Raw genomic sequence first — 17,690 nt, 5'->3', positions numbered from 1 at the left:
GAGAATACATGTTTTACACTGCGGATTGTGGGTCACTTCATCTGGTGTTAGTTAATCTATCCTAGTTCTAACATATAGTAATATGTAATGAGAAAGATCAAACAAATTACTACAAAAAGCCATTCTAACATAGTAAATTTAGATCTGCTAGCACTCTTAATCAAATACTTTCCATTTTTTCAACATGGAATATATTCAAACTGAATGCTATCAAGGCAAGAAAATTATATATATATATTTTATACATTTTTTTCTTTTCCAACATCTCTGTGATGTCTTTGATGCTTTAATAGTTGATGTTAGATCTGCGAGTTGAATCGCAGCAGGATTTTGATGTTACAAACATAAAATTATATTGGGCAATATATATTTTGTGCATAAACATGACTAACAGAATGCTGTGCATTAAAAATAAAACAAATTGAAAACTGTTTTTTTCTCCTCTGATTTGTTAGCAATGTTCAATACTGGAGCCTCTTTAAAACTTATGACTGATATTGAGTTTTAAATCAAAGCTATAGGCTTCACAACCTATGTTCAGGGCTAGTGCAAGGATTTTGGCTACACAGGTGAAGAAATGCATTTCCCCCCCTCTGAAATGTATTTCCCCTTTAGCGTTTTGACATCCCCCACTTTTTGTCTTACACTCCCCTTTAGTATATCTTTTCCCCCCTTTTATTCCCTTGGCATCTCTTGTACCTAACCCTTTTTGTGTTGATTACTTCTCACCAGCCCCTTTATGTGTCTCTATCTCCCCCAAACTCTTTGTGTGTCCCTTTCTCCCCCCTAGCCCTTTTGTGTGCCTCTTTGTAACGCAGTCTGTTTGTGTGTCTTTCTCCCCCAGCCCCCTTTTTGTGTCTCTTTCTTCCTCAGTCCCTTTGTGTGTCTTTTTCTCCCCTTCCCAACCTATATGTGTGTCTCTTTCTACCCCAACCTCTCTATATCTCTTTGAGTCCTACAGCTCTGTGGGTGTCTCCACAAGCCCCTGTCTGTCTCGTTTGGCCTTCTCATAGACTATATCTGTCTCTTTTGCTCCTTCCTCAGCCCCTCTCTGTCTCTTTGTGTCCACCCAGCCCCTCTGGGTGTCTCTCCCCCAAAGACCAGTCTGTCTCTTTTGCCCCTTCCCCAGTCCCTCTGTTGCTCTTTGTCCCCTCTTCCCAGCCCCACTATGTTTCTATTTCTCTCCACAGCCCAATTTGTGTGTCTCTTCCCCAAGCACCTTGTATCTTTCTCCCCAGCCTCTCTATGTTGCTTTGTGTGTGTCCCAGCTCCTCCATGTTTCTTATCTCCCCCACATGTCTCATTTCCACTGCCCCCATAAATGCCTCTCATTCCCCCACCCCCCAATTTCCTCCATGTGCTCATTTCCTCCCCTGAGTCCCCACATAAGTCTTAATCCCTCCAGTCCCCCATGTATACTAACCAGCTTGTACCACTGGCAAACATTTCAATTAATATGGTTCTTTAATGGATCAGCATGACTTACACTTGCATGGATTCAAAGACCTCTGAAAGAGACAAGACAACACATTTCTTGTTGGCAACTTGTTGAATCACTTCATTTTGGAGCTCCCAGCTTTTCTTAAAGAAACACTTAAATAAAATGCATTTACAATTATTTATACCAATGAGAATACAAACTGGGATGGTATTATAAGATACATGCAGATAGAGAGCCATAAGTAATGCTTTACTTGTCAATAGCCACGAAGGATGGGAGATCTGAACCCTGACTGAGGGATGTAAATTAGATTGACCTAATTATCCCCAGGGGTCCTTTGTTCTTATCACATGACAATACATTTGGACATGAATTGCACTAATTCTCTGGCCCTTTTTTTAGGGCAAAAAATGCCACTTAGATTAAAACTAATATACCAAAATAACACACATTACATATGCCATTTTGCCACAGCAAGAAATTGTCTGTTCTGAGATCTATATACCATATAGGTCTACAAACAAAGGGATGGGACTGCGCCGGTGAGCAAAGTAAATGAATTTAAAAGTCGTGGTTGAGGTAGTAATTATGAAATAGAGTCCAGTATAATGGAACTTTGGTCCTATGTTGGTTTCTGAAGTTGTAGAGTTTCGCTCCTAGCAGGTATATGGAGGAGGGCGATGAGTGATGAAAATAGTAATGGTAAAGGGTGATCCAAAAGGTATCCAAATAAAATAGGAGAGATAATACTCACTTTTTGTAGAGCTTAATCCAGCTCTGGTATGAATAGCTTGCAGCAGTATGATCCCCGCTTACGGGATATGTGGTGGGTATCTTCTTCGGTGTAGTGACAGAAAGCCGTGGGGAAATAAAACAAAGAACAGTGATGGTGCAGTATGTTCCAAAAGTGGATAAAAAAGTATAAAATATAGCAGATCCACTCACATTTAATAGAGCTTATACTAGCTCTAGTGTAGTAGGCATACAGCGGTATAATCCCCGCCTTTGGGATATGTGGTGAGCGTTCTTTGAAATGGTTCTTTAAGATGGTAACAGGAGCTCAGGGAGAAGATAATAAAACAGCAATAGTGCTCTCAGTAAAATAATGCTGGTATATAAAATATAATAAAATATACTCACAATGTATAGGGCAGGCTAACTGCTCTATGATACAGGCACGGGTGGTATAATCCCCACCTAAGGATTCTTTGGAGTATAGGAGATAATTGGTTAAAAAGCCAGGTAGTTATAATAAAAAATGAACAAAATAAAAAAGTAAATAAAAGATAATGGTACAAAAGAGTAAAATGACCAAAATCTATTTATTAACAGTAATTAAAAGGCAGTACAATATCCAAACGCGTTTGACAAATATAGGCTTTATCAATGGATTAAAACACATTTCAACCTGGCTAGATGGGGTACATATAGGCTTGGGACAACTTAAAAATTGCGCCAAAACTGCTCTGACCAATCACAGGGCAGATTGTGATTGTACACAAATAACAGCTGTAAACCTTTAGGAATACATATATATAACTTATAGGATGTGAGGTATATAATTTTATTACAAAAACAAGGGTATGATAAAGAGAATTTTCGGCATATTAGCCGAAACACGTGACGCGCGTCATAAGCGCAACGTCACTTCCGGTCGCTCGGTATTCTAGGGCATGTAGTTGTATCATGAACTACATGCCCAAGCTTACATCCTGCTAGATTGGAGAGCCATGTAGTAGGCTCAAAGGAGGGGAGTGGCCGGAGACCGGAGGGGAGGAGGGAGTGGCCGAAAATCGGCGGAATGTAGTAAAAGAGAAATGGATGTGGCGGCTATCTTTGTAGGGGAATGGGCTGCAGAAAGCTATGTAAAAACATAGCGGCGGCCATGTTGGATGAGGCAAGAAATATTTCAGTTATAAATACACATATATATATATATATATATAAAAAAGAGAATTAAAAGGAAGGCAATAGATGGGAATACATAAATAAAAAAGGCAAAGTTCCTTATTACAATGTTTGGAACATAAAGTGGGATGTGGCATAATAGCAGACAGGAATAAGATCAATAAAAGCAAAAGAATAGATAAATAAGAATGAATTAAAATAAGATTGTTGAGGATAAAAAGGGTTAAAAGGCAAAATTTAAAAATAGACAGGCGGTGATGGATAATAAAAATACAATATTATATAAAATTAAATAGATCAAAATCAGCATTTAAACCATTTGGGGTTAAGGTTTTTAAGTTAAAAACCCATTCCATTTCACATTTTCCCAAAATATTTCTTATATTGCCTCCTCTCCATGGAATATAACATTTGTTTTATACCAATACATTTTAAATGGCCTGGATCATTATTATGGATAGAAAAGTGTTTAGATACAGTGTGGTTATGGTATCCCTTACACACTGTTACGACAGTGTTCACCTAATCTTGTTTTGAGGCTCCTTGTGGTCATGCCTACGTATTGTAAACCACATGGGCATTCCAGGAGATAAATTACATTCTTAGATGTACAAGTGATAAAGTCTTTAATATTATATGTTTTGTTAGTTTTATTTGATTTAAATTGTGTGGTTTTAGATTTGGTGGACTGGTTGGTGCACTTGCATACTTTACAATGTTTGCACTTAAAGAACCCTTTGGTATTGGGTAGGAGGCGTGATTGGGGTTTTGCAGCATCCTTCCTAGTAAAGTTGGAAGTTAAAATTGATTTGAAGCTGGGAGCTCCCCTGAATACAATATTAGGTCTTTCTAGTATCATTTCTTTTAAAATATCATCTTGTTTAAGCAAGTGCCAATGTTTCTTTATTATTTTCTTGACATAATTACTTTTATTGTTAAAATTAAATATAATGGGGAGACTGAGATGGTTATTAGAAGTTTATTCTTTATAGTTTAAAAGTTCTGTTCTTTCTTTAGTTCTGATAACGTCTATAATATTGTTAAGGTTATCCACCGGATAATTTTTTTCAGTGAATTTATCTTTCAGAAATTCTGCTTGCTGATTAAAATCTTCTATCTGAGAGCAATTTCTCCTTCATCTTAAAAATTGACTTTTTGGTGCACTCTCCAGCCAAGGCTTATAGTGACAACTCGACTTTAACCAATTATCTCCTATACTCCTGATGTAGATTAATTTAGAAATAAACAAAAACGTTTAAATGTCTATCTGTTCCTGTCCAAATTTGAGATGATTAAATTGCGTATACGCAGAAGTAATTCAGACTGACACACGGAGTTCAGGTTAAAATAAATAAGTGGAGATGAAAGTGCGTCCACAGTTCACATACATGTGAAAATGTGGGACACACTACGGTCAGGATGGTGGTTCCAGATCCACCGAGAAAGGGCTTGTACCCGAAATAAAGTATTTATAAAGCTAGAAAATAATAGAGGCTCATCCAAAAAGGGGGAGACTCAATTCTGGTTTTAAATACAATGCATAGGAAAATATATATAATAATAACTAGACCATCAGCACTGATGAGGACATAAAAGAATTGTCCAGTTGATATATAATGCAAATACCGGCAGGTGCCTTTATACCAAATGAAAACACTTTATTAATGGCACTAAAAAAGACACTATCAGCTTGGAAAAAATGCATACAATATGTCAACGTACCTATGAGGGGATAGACCGCAGTTTAGGGATTACTTACAATAATACAGTCACCAAGACTGCATATAAAAATATATAAAGTAAAGTAAAATGCTAAAGGGAAAAACAATGGGAAAAAATTTATATATACATGAATCTCCACCCTTAAGGCTCCTAATAAAGCTGCTTAGGGAGCCACCCTATGACCCCTAGATGAAACACCTTCAATGGGTGTTCTATGCTGTCCCTAATATTGCATAGAGAGTTATTAAGATAAGCAGCATAGATAGGAGAAATAGTAGATAGAGGGAGGAGAGTGTGTACAGAAATCTCCACCCTTTAGACTTATAATAGAACAGCTTACAGAAAATCGCCCTATAAACTCCTAACTGGAGCACCCTCAAAGGGTGTTCTATGCTGGATAGATGGTGGAAATCGTAGATAGGAACTATCTCCCTATGGCTCTTAGCAAACACCTTCAAGGGTGTTCTGTGCTATGTATAGACAACCTGGAGGATAAACAGCATAGATGTAGGAAATAATAGGTAAGAGTATGTCCCTATAGCTCCTAACAAACACCTTCGAGGGTGTTCTGTGCTGTCCCTAGTCAGAGTCAGGCAGGAGAGAGAGCGAAATGAGAGCAGTCTGCGGCTATCTCCCTTCAGAGGTACTCGTTCAGTGCTGGAAAATTACGAAGACATCAAATCAAATACCTAGTGCTACCATAGTGAAAAAAATATAATAACAAGAGCTAAAACCCGACGCGCGTTTCGGTGCTTCTAATGCACCTTCGTCAGGGGCGAAGGTGCCCCTGACGAAGGTGCATTAGAAGCACCGAAACGCGCGTTTTACTTTACTTTATATATTTTTATATGCAGTCTTGGTGACTGTATTATTGTAAGTAATCCCTAAACTGCGGTCTATCCCCTCATAGGTACGTTGACATATTGTATGCATTTTTTCCAAGCTGATAGTGCCTTTTTTAGTGCCATTAATAAAGTGTTTTCATTTGGTATAAAGGCACCTGCCGGTATTTGCATTATATATCAACTGGACAATTCTTTTATGTCCTCATCAGTGCTGATGGTCTAGTTATTATTATATATATTTTCCTATGCATTGTATTTAAAACCAGAATTGAGTCTCCCCCTTTTTGGATGAGCCTCTATTATTTTCTAGCTTTATAAATCAGGTTAAAATAACTTCGAGGAAATTTATTAGCATCTGGTTAAAAAACGGGTATGCAGACCCTTTTAAAGGCAAAATGACATCATCATTGAATATCAGATAATAACAAATAAACATCATTAATTGGATTAAATGTTAAGTGACTATGTCAGTGTCCACCCATCAATATTATTAATTGGATCAAAAACTAAGTGGTTAACTAGGTGTCCTCCCACCGGGAGGTGGTATTGTTCTGGACACGGGTGTGGACAGATGGCTCAAGCGCCATCTCTCCCAGCATGAGGCTTACTCGGTGGGAAGGGGGGCTTGAGCGTCATTTTGGGCAGTTAGTGATGTCAGACTTGTGGTCAGGTGCAGGGTTCTTTTATGAATAGAACATTTCATTAGGCCGGCGTTCTCATGGCCTTGGCCTTGGTTATACTTTGTTGCATGTTACAGGAGATTCAATAATTCCGGAGTCAGCTATGTCTTTATAGAAAATACAGTCTCTATTCATTACACTAAATGTTGCTGGGAAATTCTGTCATGTAATGTGGACAAAATGGTGGGTCTGTCATAATGTGAGGTTAAGATGGAGTTAGTACAATAATTCAATACAGGTTCAATAAAGATTTTTTAATAATTCTACATCAGTCCCCCCTATGAAATGTTAGATTCTAAAAGATAAACTTTATTAGTTAGTATCAGAAGACGTGTTAGCCCAAAGGCACAGAAACCCCGTGGCCGCTAGCTAGGTGTTATTGCAAAGTGCAATTCTGTCCCTTCATCTGACCCTAGTAGGCTAACTCATCCGTCTGCAGGGCACCCGAACGCTTCACTACCATGGGTGGCCCACGATGGCTAACCCACCACTTCTCCACACGGTAGTCTTTCCCATACAGACAAATGCTGTCCCTAAGCTGGTCCCTACCTAGAATTCTCGCACTTTATCAATAAAAGGGATAGTTTGCAGCGGTATACAGGGTGAGTTGAGATCTTGGAAATCTTGGTCATCAACTGCGAGATGTGCGAAAGTGGGTGCCGCTTGGTCTACAGTCTTCATGAGGGATTTTCTCAGACAAGGGAGGACACAACAAACGAGAAGAGCAAAAATAAAAAGAAAAAATAGTATTGCTATACCAATATGCATTAAAGCCTTTTGCCATCCTGTCATCCAACCAAACCATCTTTCCCAGGGATCTTTTATCCCAGAATTCCTTTTTAACTCTTCAGAGAGCTCATTTAATTTCTCTATAGCTAAGGTAACTTTACCATTAGGGCCTGTGTTTTCTGGGATGTAAGTACAACATGTCATGGTGTCGGGCAAAATTTTACATACCCCTCCTTTTTCGGCTAGAATCATGTCTAAGGCTATTCTATTCTGGAAGGACATTTGAGATGTAGCCTGCAGCTGTTCGGCTAAACCCTGGAGGGCATCCCTGGTGTAATTAACAAAGCGTTGTTGGTTGTAATAAATGTAATTTATCCAATTTAAATTCTTGTTTGTAGTAACTATGGTAAAAAGTTATTCAAATCCTGCAGCAACTTCATCTCTTGCTTTAAACTCATTGGGCACCCCCCTAGGCACCCCAATGGCATCAATGTAAATGTGAGGGTCAAAACTGCCTTTTACTGGGGCTTCGCGCTTAACCTTGGCTGGTGTGTGTTTGGACTCATGTGTGTCAGGGTGTGTGTCAGAGATAATATGTATAGGCATAATGGCTTTAGCCAAAGTACACTCCCCCCACCATTCCTTGTCCATCCTGGATCTTAGCTGTAAATCCCCACACAACCAGTAAATATCCCCCAATGACCTAGTATGGAACTGCAACAAGTTCATGGAGACATTTCTGTAGGTGGCACAATACCCTTTAGAGAAGTTACCCAAGAATTTACCAATTCCATCATAATTAGCATAACAGGTGTAATTACCTCTATAGACTGTAACACCATCTGGGGGTTTGACATCCTTGGTTAGAAGAGGATACTCTACTGTCCATGCTTTACATATGGACCTGTTGAAATCGTAGTGATAGGCAAAAAGACTCAAAACACATTCTTCTATATCTACCGGCAAGGTTAAAGGCACGGTGCCCAGGTGAGGCCGGGCACCGCCACACACATAGCATGCGGTTTTGTTATGCTTGTTGGCATTATATTTCATCCATTCTAACCATAGATTAACATCATTAAAACCTGTTTCAGCGGCCATGGTATCTTCAAAGGTGGGGTTAGCAATGGCCATCATGTCCTTAAAGGACTGGATGTGTGGTTTTAATGGATTTGAGACCATATGGGTGGTCCCTTGCCACTCGGAAGAGTTGCACATATCTTTAAGGTAGAAATGCCCTAACTTGTTATAGGAACCCTTTTTCCAATACATTCCCATTACATACTGGTCTGCATCTCTTGGACTTGGATGCTCAATATTTAGGATTAATTTCATTGGTATACCTCCTCCAGGCTTTCTCAGAGTCATTCTTTGGAGAAGGGATCTACCATGATCATCTACTTTAGATAAGGCACTTTTTGGTTTGTAACCCCAGGCAGGCCCGGCATTCCATCCCGCCGCCCCCCAATGGTTACAATTGTGCCCCCATTGTTTGTCAACTACACAAACATAGGGGTCCTTTGAATGAGGGATATCTCTATAGATATTCTGAATCTGTGATGTAGGGAATGGGCATTCTACGATGTCACAGTAATCAAAAGTATAAGTAGCCACACGAGTACATGATGAATTGTACCAGAAGGTGTACCCACTGACATCTTTGGTGATGGCTACTTGCTGGGCCTTAATTAGACTAATTAAGGAGATGATGTACCAGAAGTACATGGTTGTGTGGTATCTGCTTCCTCTGGGGCAGGAGTCTTCTTGCAATGGGAAGCGTGGATCCAGTGTGGCCTGCCGGCCAATTTGACGGAGGTTGCGGTGATCAGGAGAACTTGGAATGGTCCATCAAATCTTGGTTCCAGGGTATGTTTCCGCACAAATTTCTTGACCAGAACCCAATCTCCGGGAAGCAGGTTGTGGGTACCTGTATCCAAATCGGGATCTGGAATTGAAGAGAAAACTTGGGCATGTATTTTGTTCAAGGCACTTGCAAGTTCAGTTACATAGTCTACTAAAACATCAGATTGAAGCTGCAACTGTTGTGGATAATAACAACCTAGTCTGGGTGCAGTCCCAAATAGAATCTCATATGGGGATAGTGAGTGCTTCCCTCTAGGTGTGTGCCTAACGCTGAATAAAGCTATTGACAGGCTTTCTGGCCAGGGCATCTTTGTTTCTTGTGACATTTTTAACATTCTGGCTTTTAGAGTGCCGTTCATGCGTTCCACTTTGCCACTACTTTGTGGGTGGTAAGGGGTGTGAAAGGCTAGGGTCACTCCCAGAGCAGTCCAAATTTCTTTAGTCACTGTTGCTGTAAAAGCTGGGCCCTGATCACTTTCAATGACTTCTGGAAGTCCAAATCTACATACAATATCTGCAAGCAGACGTTTTGCTGTTGTCTTGGCAGTGATATTGGCCACTGGGTAGGCTTCTGGCCAGCCTGAGAACATGTCCACTATTACTAGTGCATACTCATGGGGCCCACTCTTTGGCATTTGTATGTGATCAATCTGAATTCTCTGGAATGGGTACATGGGCTTAGCCAGGTGTTTCAAGGGCACCTTGGTTGGTTTCCCTGGGTTGCATTTTGCACAAATGACACAGGCCCTACAGAAGCTGTTGATCAATGTTGTGATTCCAGGTGCTTCATAATACTTTTGTATGAGGGCGGCCATTAAGTCGTTTGACAGATGTGCAGGTCCATGTGCCCATTGGACAACTGCTGGATATAAATTCTTAGGAAGGCAGAATCTAAAGTTGTTGTAATAAATTCCGTCCTTTAGGACAGCTCCTTTCTTCTTCCATTTCTGGATTTCTTCGGGGGTAATTGCAGCTTGCTGTTCCCGCAAAATTCTTAGGTCAGTAGGAAGGGTCTGCAAGGCAAAAATAGGGATTTCTTCTTGTCCGGACACTTCTTCATCCACTTCCTGCAAATTCCTTGCTGCTTGCTTAGCAGCCTGATCAGCCAAATGGTTGCCCTTTGCTTCATCTGTATCCAATTTCCCATGTGCCTTGACTTTCAAGACGGCCACTTTTTCAGGGAGTAGGAGGGCATCCATTAGTTCCTTGATTGCAGAGCTGTGTTTGACTGGTGTACCGGCAGTGGTAAGAAATCCTCTTGTCTTCCAAATGAGGCCGAAGTCATGTGCCACACCCAGAGCGTATCTTGAATCCGTGTAGATGTTGGCACGTTTTCCTTCGGAAATTTTGCATGCTGAAGTCAGGGCTTGTAATTCAGCTTCTTGTGCAGACATTGCTGGTGGTAGAGATGATGACTTGATAACTTCATCTGTTGTGGTCACGGCATATCCTGTGTGGTATTTTCCTTCTTCATCAGCATACCTTGAACCGTCCACAAACAGGGTAAAATCAGGATTTGTTAATGGATTCTCATGTACAGTTGGTAAGTGTATTGTCTCCATTTTCATTTGTTCGAAACAGTCATGAGGTGTCTCTGGGTCATAATCATTCACTATGACCAGATCATTCATTCATTCAGATCATTCATTTTCCAGGAAGTGGCGTGGCCATGCTTCAAGATGGTCAGTTGTTGGGTATTTGACAATGCCGTTTTCCTGTAGCTGTGATTCATCCATGGTGGCCCATAATTTTGCCATGGGCCCAAGATCATTCCATGATTTTGTTTTCAACTTGGTGACAGGGACATGTGGAATGGCAGTGTCCCAATGACGGTACAAGTATTTGAGCTCTGAAGGTAATTGAATCAAGGCCATGCTGTTGCCTTCAGAGTCACAGTAAAAGTCTTGGGCAGTGAGTTTCACCTCCACTAGGTGATAAAGCTCATCTTCATAGCAAGGCTCAGGAGTGCTGTTTGGCTTCTACCACATAAGGCATAAGGTACAGAAGGCATATCCTGGTCCCTCGCAGAGAGGAGCCTGTCCATCATGAAAGGATAAATCAGGATGCATTCTCTTGATTGAACCAGCAAGAAGGTAGATGTAGGTTTCATCCATGATAAACCCATAGTGGATACCTCCCTCAGGTAGTGGGAGAAGAGTGGACGGATTAAGAACTTGACATCTTTGTATGGTAATGTTGTCAGGTAACAGGAGATGACATTGGAGGCGTAGGTGTCTCGCAGGAGACACATGTTTAAGTTGTACTTGGTTGATGATGGCAGAAATGTCATGAGGGGCCAAGACAACTAGAGGGTGGCCAAGGACCAGGTCTGCAGTTCTCTCAATGAGTTCTCTTGCTGCAAAAACTGCCCTAAGGCAAGATGGGGTCCCTCTGGCCACGATATCCAGCTGGCAGGAGAAAAAGCCAATAGGCCTTTGACGGCCTCTTAAGTCATTTGTTTGGGTAAGGACTCCTGTAGCATGGTCTTGTCTTTCAGAGACAAACAATTTGAAGGGTTTGGTGTAGTCTGATAGGCCCAGAGCAGGAGCAGATGCAATGGCACGTTTTAGTGTATGGAAATTGTCCAGTGCTTCATTGGTCAGGCAGAATGGGTCTGACTTGAGTGCATCATAGAGTGGTTGCATAAGCAGAGAGGCTTCTGGGATCCATGCTCTGCAGTAGGAAATGAGGCCTAAGAAGGCATGTAGAGATTTAGAAGTCCTTGGAGGTGGAATATCCAGTACTGCTCTGACTCGGTCCCGAGTGAGATGTCTGGTACCTTGAGATAGGCAATGACCAAGGAAGATTACTGTAGGTTGACAGAATTGCAGCTTGAGAAGTGAAGCTTTGCATCCTTGTTCTGCTAAATAGCAAAGGAAACTAATTGAACATTCTTCAGTTGTGGGTATGTCATCTCCACAGAGTAGCAAATAATCCACATACTGGAGCAGGACAACTTCTGGGTGGTCTGCTTGCCATGGGTCAAGGATAGAGCACATGGCTTTTGCAAACTGACTTGGAGAGTTTTGTGCCCCTTGGGGCATGACAGTCCATGTGTACTGTTGCATTTCATGTGTGAAAGCAAACAGGTATTGGCAAATTGGATCCAGTGGTACACTGAAGAAGGCATTAGCCAAATCAATAACTGTGAAGTATTTTGCTGAGGGTGGAACCCCAGAGAGCAGAGTGTGTGGGTTGGGCACAATAGGGGTGTCCAGGACCGTTGCTTCATTGACTGCACGGAGGTCCTGAACCATTCTATACTTCTCTGGTTCGCCTTTTGGGGTTTTCTTCTTCACAGGAAATAATGGAGTGTTGCATTTTGATTCACATTTCACAAGAGCACCCTTCTCCAAGAGTGCTTTGATTTGAATTGAAAAAGCTGCAGCTTGAGCTGGTTTTAAAGGATATTGTGGTTTTCTTGGTAACTTTGCTCCTGGAATGAGCTTTACCACCACAGGTGGAACTTTTAGGTGACCTATGTCCTCTGGGCCTGAGGACCATAATTTAGCAGGCACCTTTGTCTTTAACATATCTGGAAAGTTGGACCTCTGTTCCTTTGCTTCCCCACGGGGTTCTTCTAAATGCAGCATCAGAGGCAGGGAGCACAAGGCTGAGGTGTCTGATTCAGATAGAGGAGTAGACAGTTCTACCTGTCCATCTGGAGTGAAGGTGATAGATGCCTGCAGGCGTGAGAGGACATCAGCGCCTAACAGGTTAATTGGGCATGTGGAGGATACCACAAAATGAGCAAGCAAGCTAGGGTAGTTGCCAACTCGTAATGGAGTTGTTAAAGGACTGTGTCTTGGTTGGCCATCCACTCCAACACAAGAGACATCAATATTTGACAGAAATGATGCATCTGGCAGGTCTTGTTCCCTTAGAACACTTCGGGCTGCACCTGTGTCAACAAGAAATGTGGTAGGTTGTCCTTCAATGGGTAGAGTCACGGTGGCAAGTGCCCCCCCCTTATCCCCCGAAGACACTGCCATAACAGGGGTTAATGACACAGGCTTGCCAATTTCCTAATCATCTGGTTCCTCAACAATTGGAACTGTTTTTGTGGCCTTGGGAGCAGGGGCAGGCTTGGGCATCCTCTTGGGTTCTTTCTTGGGTTCTGGGCAATCACTCCTGAAATGTCCCTTAGCCCCACAATTAAAGCAATGTCCATCCTCAGGTTTGGTGCCCTTTGGGACAGGGGTGGAGCGGGACACCATGAGAGGAGCAGAGGTGGACCTTCTGGGGGTCTGGGCAGATTCCAGACCTCTGGCTACTAAGAGTAAGGTATCCAGTGGGACCACCTTATATTCAGGGCGTGCAGCAATGATTCCCTTTCGTATGGAGTCTTTAACACCTTGGACAAACGCACCAGACAGCATTTGTGAATGAATCTTGTCAGTAAGATCAAACCCCAAATCTGTAAACATTTGAAACAGTCTTGCATGAAACCTTTCCACTGATTCTCCTTTGTCTTGTATAATATCAGTAAGGCCAGCAGCCTGATCTGCAAGTTTGTCCTTAGCCCATTCTTTTAATTGGTTGCAAAAAGTTACTCCGGAGGGGTAATCAATGTCACTTATAAGCAGATCTGTACTGAGGTGGCGGGCCATGCTGGGCCAATATGCATCCTCGGCTTTAATAGCACAAATGCTCAGTAAATCACGCCATGCTGCGGAATAAGTCTTTTGAATCTGAACTATCCCTCGGTAAAAAGGCATAGGTTGCTTTTCTGGGTCAGGGAGTGATTTCATTAGAGCACTAGCTTGAGTAGGATTAAAAGCAACATATTTAGGAGGGGCCCAATCCCCCCGGCCTGTATGTCCAAAAGGATCATCAATAGAACGGCGGGGCGGGGGCCCCGCAACCTCCAGTGAGTCCTGGGATCCCTCTTCATCCTCATCCTCATCTGTGGTCTGGGCCCTTCTGCGTAATGGGGCCACCTGAGGTGTCAGAACCGGGGGAAATGAGGGATTCCCAGATGCTGGGGTGGCTAGTGGGTTATGAGCTTGGGGTGAATAGTCATCGGGAAGTACCGGCATCAGGGGTGCTAGATGACTGGGGGCCGCCATATTGGAGGCGTGAAAGGAAACTGCATTAGGGTTAAGGGAAGAAGTGGCGGCCATGTTGGATGTGGGCACATCCGGGACAGACTGTGCCGGACGGGGCATGACCGGGGTCCGGGGAGTGGCTTGGGAAGGGAAGTAAGCTTGGTTTGGATAGGGCAGGGTCAAGGGGTAAGGGAAGGGGTAGGGCCAAGTCGTAGTGTGACCAAAGTCACCTCCCTCAACCTCGTAGTGTCCCCGCTCGGAGAACGACTTTCGTAAGTCTCACTACCAGCGGCCACAGGAAACAGCAATCCTCTCCGACCCGAATCCTGTATAGCCTCCCTCGTTACAGCAGTCCACTAAGTGTGGCCACCTCTATCCTCACTCCCGTAGCGCCCCTACGGACCCACCCGTAAGTCTCACTACCACGTGGTGCTGGAGACAAGCAATGCCTGCTTGAATCCGCCCGCCACAAATAAAAATTGGAATTCCACCAGCCTCAGCGCTCGAAGCTGGAGGTTACCACCTCTCTGCAAGCAGAGTTATGTGCACAATGAGGCTAGCTAGGCTATCAAAGTGACACCATGGGGAATCCCCAGGAAGCAATGAGTCTACACCCCTCCACAGATTCCCCCCTCCTCTTTTTCCTTACAGCCACAGCCACGAGGCTGTGAGGTAAACAGGCAAAGAAGACCCCCAGGAAAACTTCCACAGGTCCACCTCCCTTTTTCCTTACAACCACAGCCACGTGGTTCCTAAAAGGAGTAAACAGGCAAACAAAGGACCCCAGGCAAACACCCCCAGGTCCACCCCCCTTTATCCCAAAAGGGGTACACAGATAAACACTCTACCCGGGCACTTAAACTAAAACAGGCCAATACAAACACACCCAGGCAACAGATAGACTAAATGCAGGTAAACAAGTGAGTAACAAGACACCGGGCAAGATATTACCTGTCTTTGATGTCCTCCCGGGAAGCAGTCACAGACACGTGGACGGGTCAATCAAAGGGGCCGGAACATACCGGTGGCTCTGCAGAAGTCTCTACCGTGTAATCGGAGGTGATCAGTCTCCCTTTCCTTCCCCCCGGATTCCTCCGTCCAACAGCGTCTTCCTTAGGACGGCTTACCGGCCAGAGGCCATAGCCCGGTGCCCCACGTTCTGGACGCCAAATTGATGTAGATTAATTTAGAAATAAACAAAAATGTTTAAATGTCTATCTGTTCCTGTCCAAATTTGAGATGATTAAATTGCGTATACGCAGAAGTAATTCAGACTGACACACGGAGTTCAGGTTAAAATAACTTCGAGGAAATTTATTAGCATCTGGTTAAAAAACGGGTATGCAGACCCTTTTAAAGGCAAAATGACATCATCATTGAATATCAGATAATAACAAATAAACATCATTAACTGGATTAAATGTTAAGTGACTATGTCAGTGTCCACCCATCAATATTATTAATTGGATCAAAAACTAAGTGGTTAACTAGGTGTCCTCCCACCGGGAGGTGGTATTGTTCTGGACACGGGTGTGGACAGATGGCTCAAGCGCCATCTCTCCCAGCATGAGGCTTACTCGGTGGGAAGGGGGGCTTGAGCGTCATTTTGGGCAGTTAGTGATGTCAGACTTGTGGTCAGGTGCAGGGTTCTTTTATGAATAGAACATTTCATTAGGCCGGCGTTCTCATGGCCTTGCCTTGGTTATACTTTGTTGCATGTTACAGGAGATTCAATAATTCCGGAGTCAGCTATGTCTTTATAGAAAATACAGTCTCTATTCATTACACTAAATGTTGCTGGGAAATTCTGTCATGTAATGTGGACAAAATGGAGGGTCTGTCATAATGTGAGGTTAAGATGGAGTTAGTACAATAATTCAATACAGGTTCAATAAAGATTTTTAATAATTCTACATCACTCCAAAGAATCCTTAGGTGGGGATTATACCACCCGTGCCTGTATCATAGAGCAGTTAGCCTGCCCTATACATTGTGAGTATATTTTATTATATTTTATATACCAGCATTATTTTACTGAGAGCACTATTGCTGTTTTATTATCTTCTCCCTGAGCTCCTGTTAGCATCTTAAAGAACCATTTCAAAGAACGCTCACCACATATCCCAAAGGCGGGGATTATACCGCTGTATGCCTACTACACTAGAGCTAGTATAAGCTCTATTAAATGTGAGTGGATCTACTATATTTTATACTTTTTTATCCACTTTTGGAACATACTGCACCATCACTGTTCTTTGTTTTATTTCCCCCCCGGCTGTCTGTCACTACACCGAAAAGGATACCCACCACATATCCCGTAAGCGGGGATCATACCGCTGCAAGCTATTCATACCAGAGCTGGATTAAGCTCTACAAAAAGTGAGTATTATCTCTCCTATTTTATTTGGTTACCTTTTGGATCACCCTTTACCATTACTATTTTCATCACTCATCGCCCTCCTCCATATACCTGCAAGGAGCGAAACTCTACAACTTCAGAGACCAACATGGGACCAAAGTTCCATTATACTGGACTCTATTTCATAATTACTACCTCAACCACGACTTTTAAATTAATTTACTTTGCTCACCGGCGCAGTCCCATCCCCTTGTTTTTTTGCCTTTCTTATTTATTTCAAGGACACGTGAGGGAGTCCTTGTTTGGGATTGCTGCCCTTTGTATCTCTTTCTGGTATATTAGCGCTGACTCTATTCTCTGTTTTTTTGTTACCATATAGGTCTGCAGCATTTGATACTGAATACAGCTATGCTAACTGAACTTGCAAGTGTGATACAAAGACTAAACTAAATAAGGGAAACACTAAGAGAAAGATGAACTGTAAAGATTTAAGTATATTAATGACAAAAATTAAGAGGCATATAGAATATGTGGTGCTCATATGTCAAGATCCAGATCTCTGCTTGAAAACTGCACACCTGTGAGCTTAACATCTGTGCTGTAAAAATAACTTGAAGTGGAATTAAGCATTTTGAACAATAACCTCATTAGTAATTATTAAAGACATGCAATTCACAATTTGTCATATTATTGCATAAATGCATGCAGTAAATGAGTTATACATGCATAAACCACTTTTTCTTTGTAAGATGATATACAAATCATGAACAAATGGCAAACTAAATAGAAGAGAGAGAGAGGGAAAAATGGGAAGAGCCTAAGATGAAGGGCAAGCATGTCAAATGTGCGGTTCGCTTGTCGCATGTGGCCCTCAATGAGTATCTTTGCAGCCCAGGGCCGAACTGACCTCCCGGGATACCTACATAAGGCTGCTTTGTGCTGTGGCCGATCGTGTGCTCCTGCAAACGCCCGGCGGCTGCAAGAGCACCAAAAATTATTCCATGGGGGACGCTGGATATGCCAGCCACTCCCTCTTCCCTGCTGCTTGCAGTGGCCTGCTTGTGGCCTGCTTGAGCAGAGAAGATTGTGCAGGGC

The sequence above is a fragment of the Pelobates fuscus genome, chromosome 5 (genome assembly GCF_036172605.1).
Source record: "Pelobates fuscus isolate aPelFus1 chromosome 5, aPelFus1.pri, whole genome shotgun sequence".
Classification (NCBI taxonomy): Eukaryota; Metazoa; Chordata; class Amphibia; order Anura; family Pelobatidae; genus Pelobates; species Pelobates fuscus.
This window is presented reverse-complemented; position numbering follows the sequence as displayed.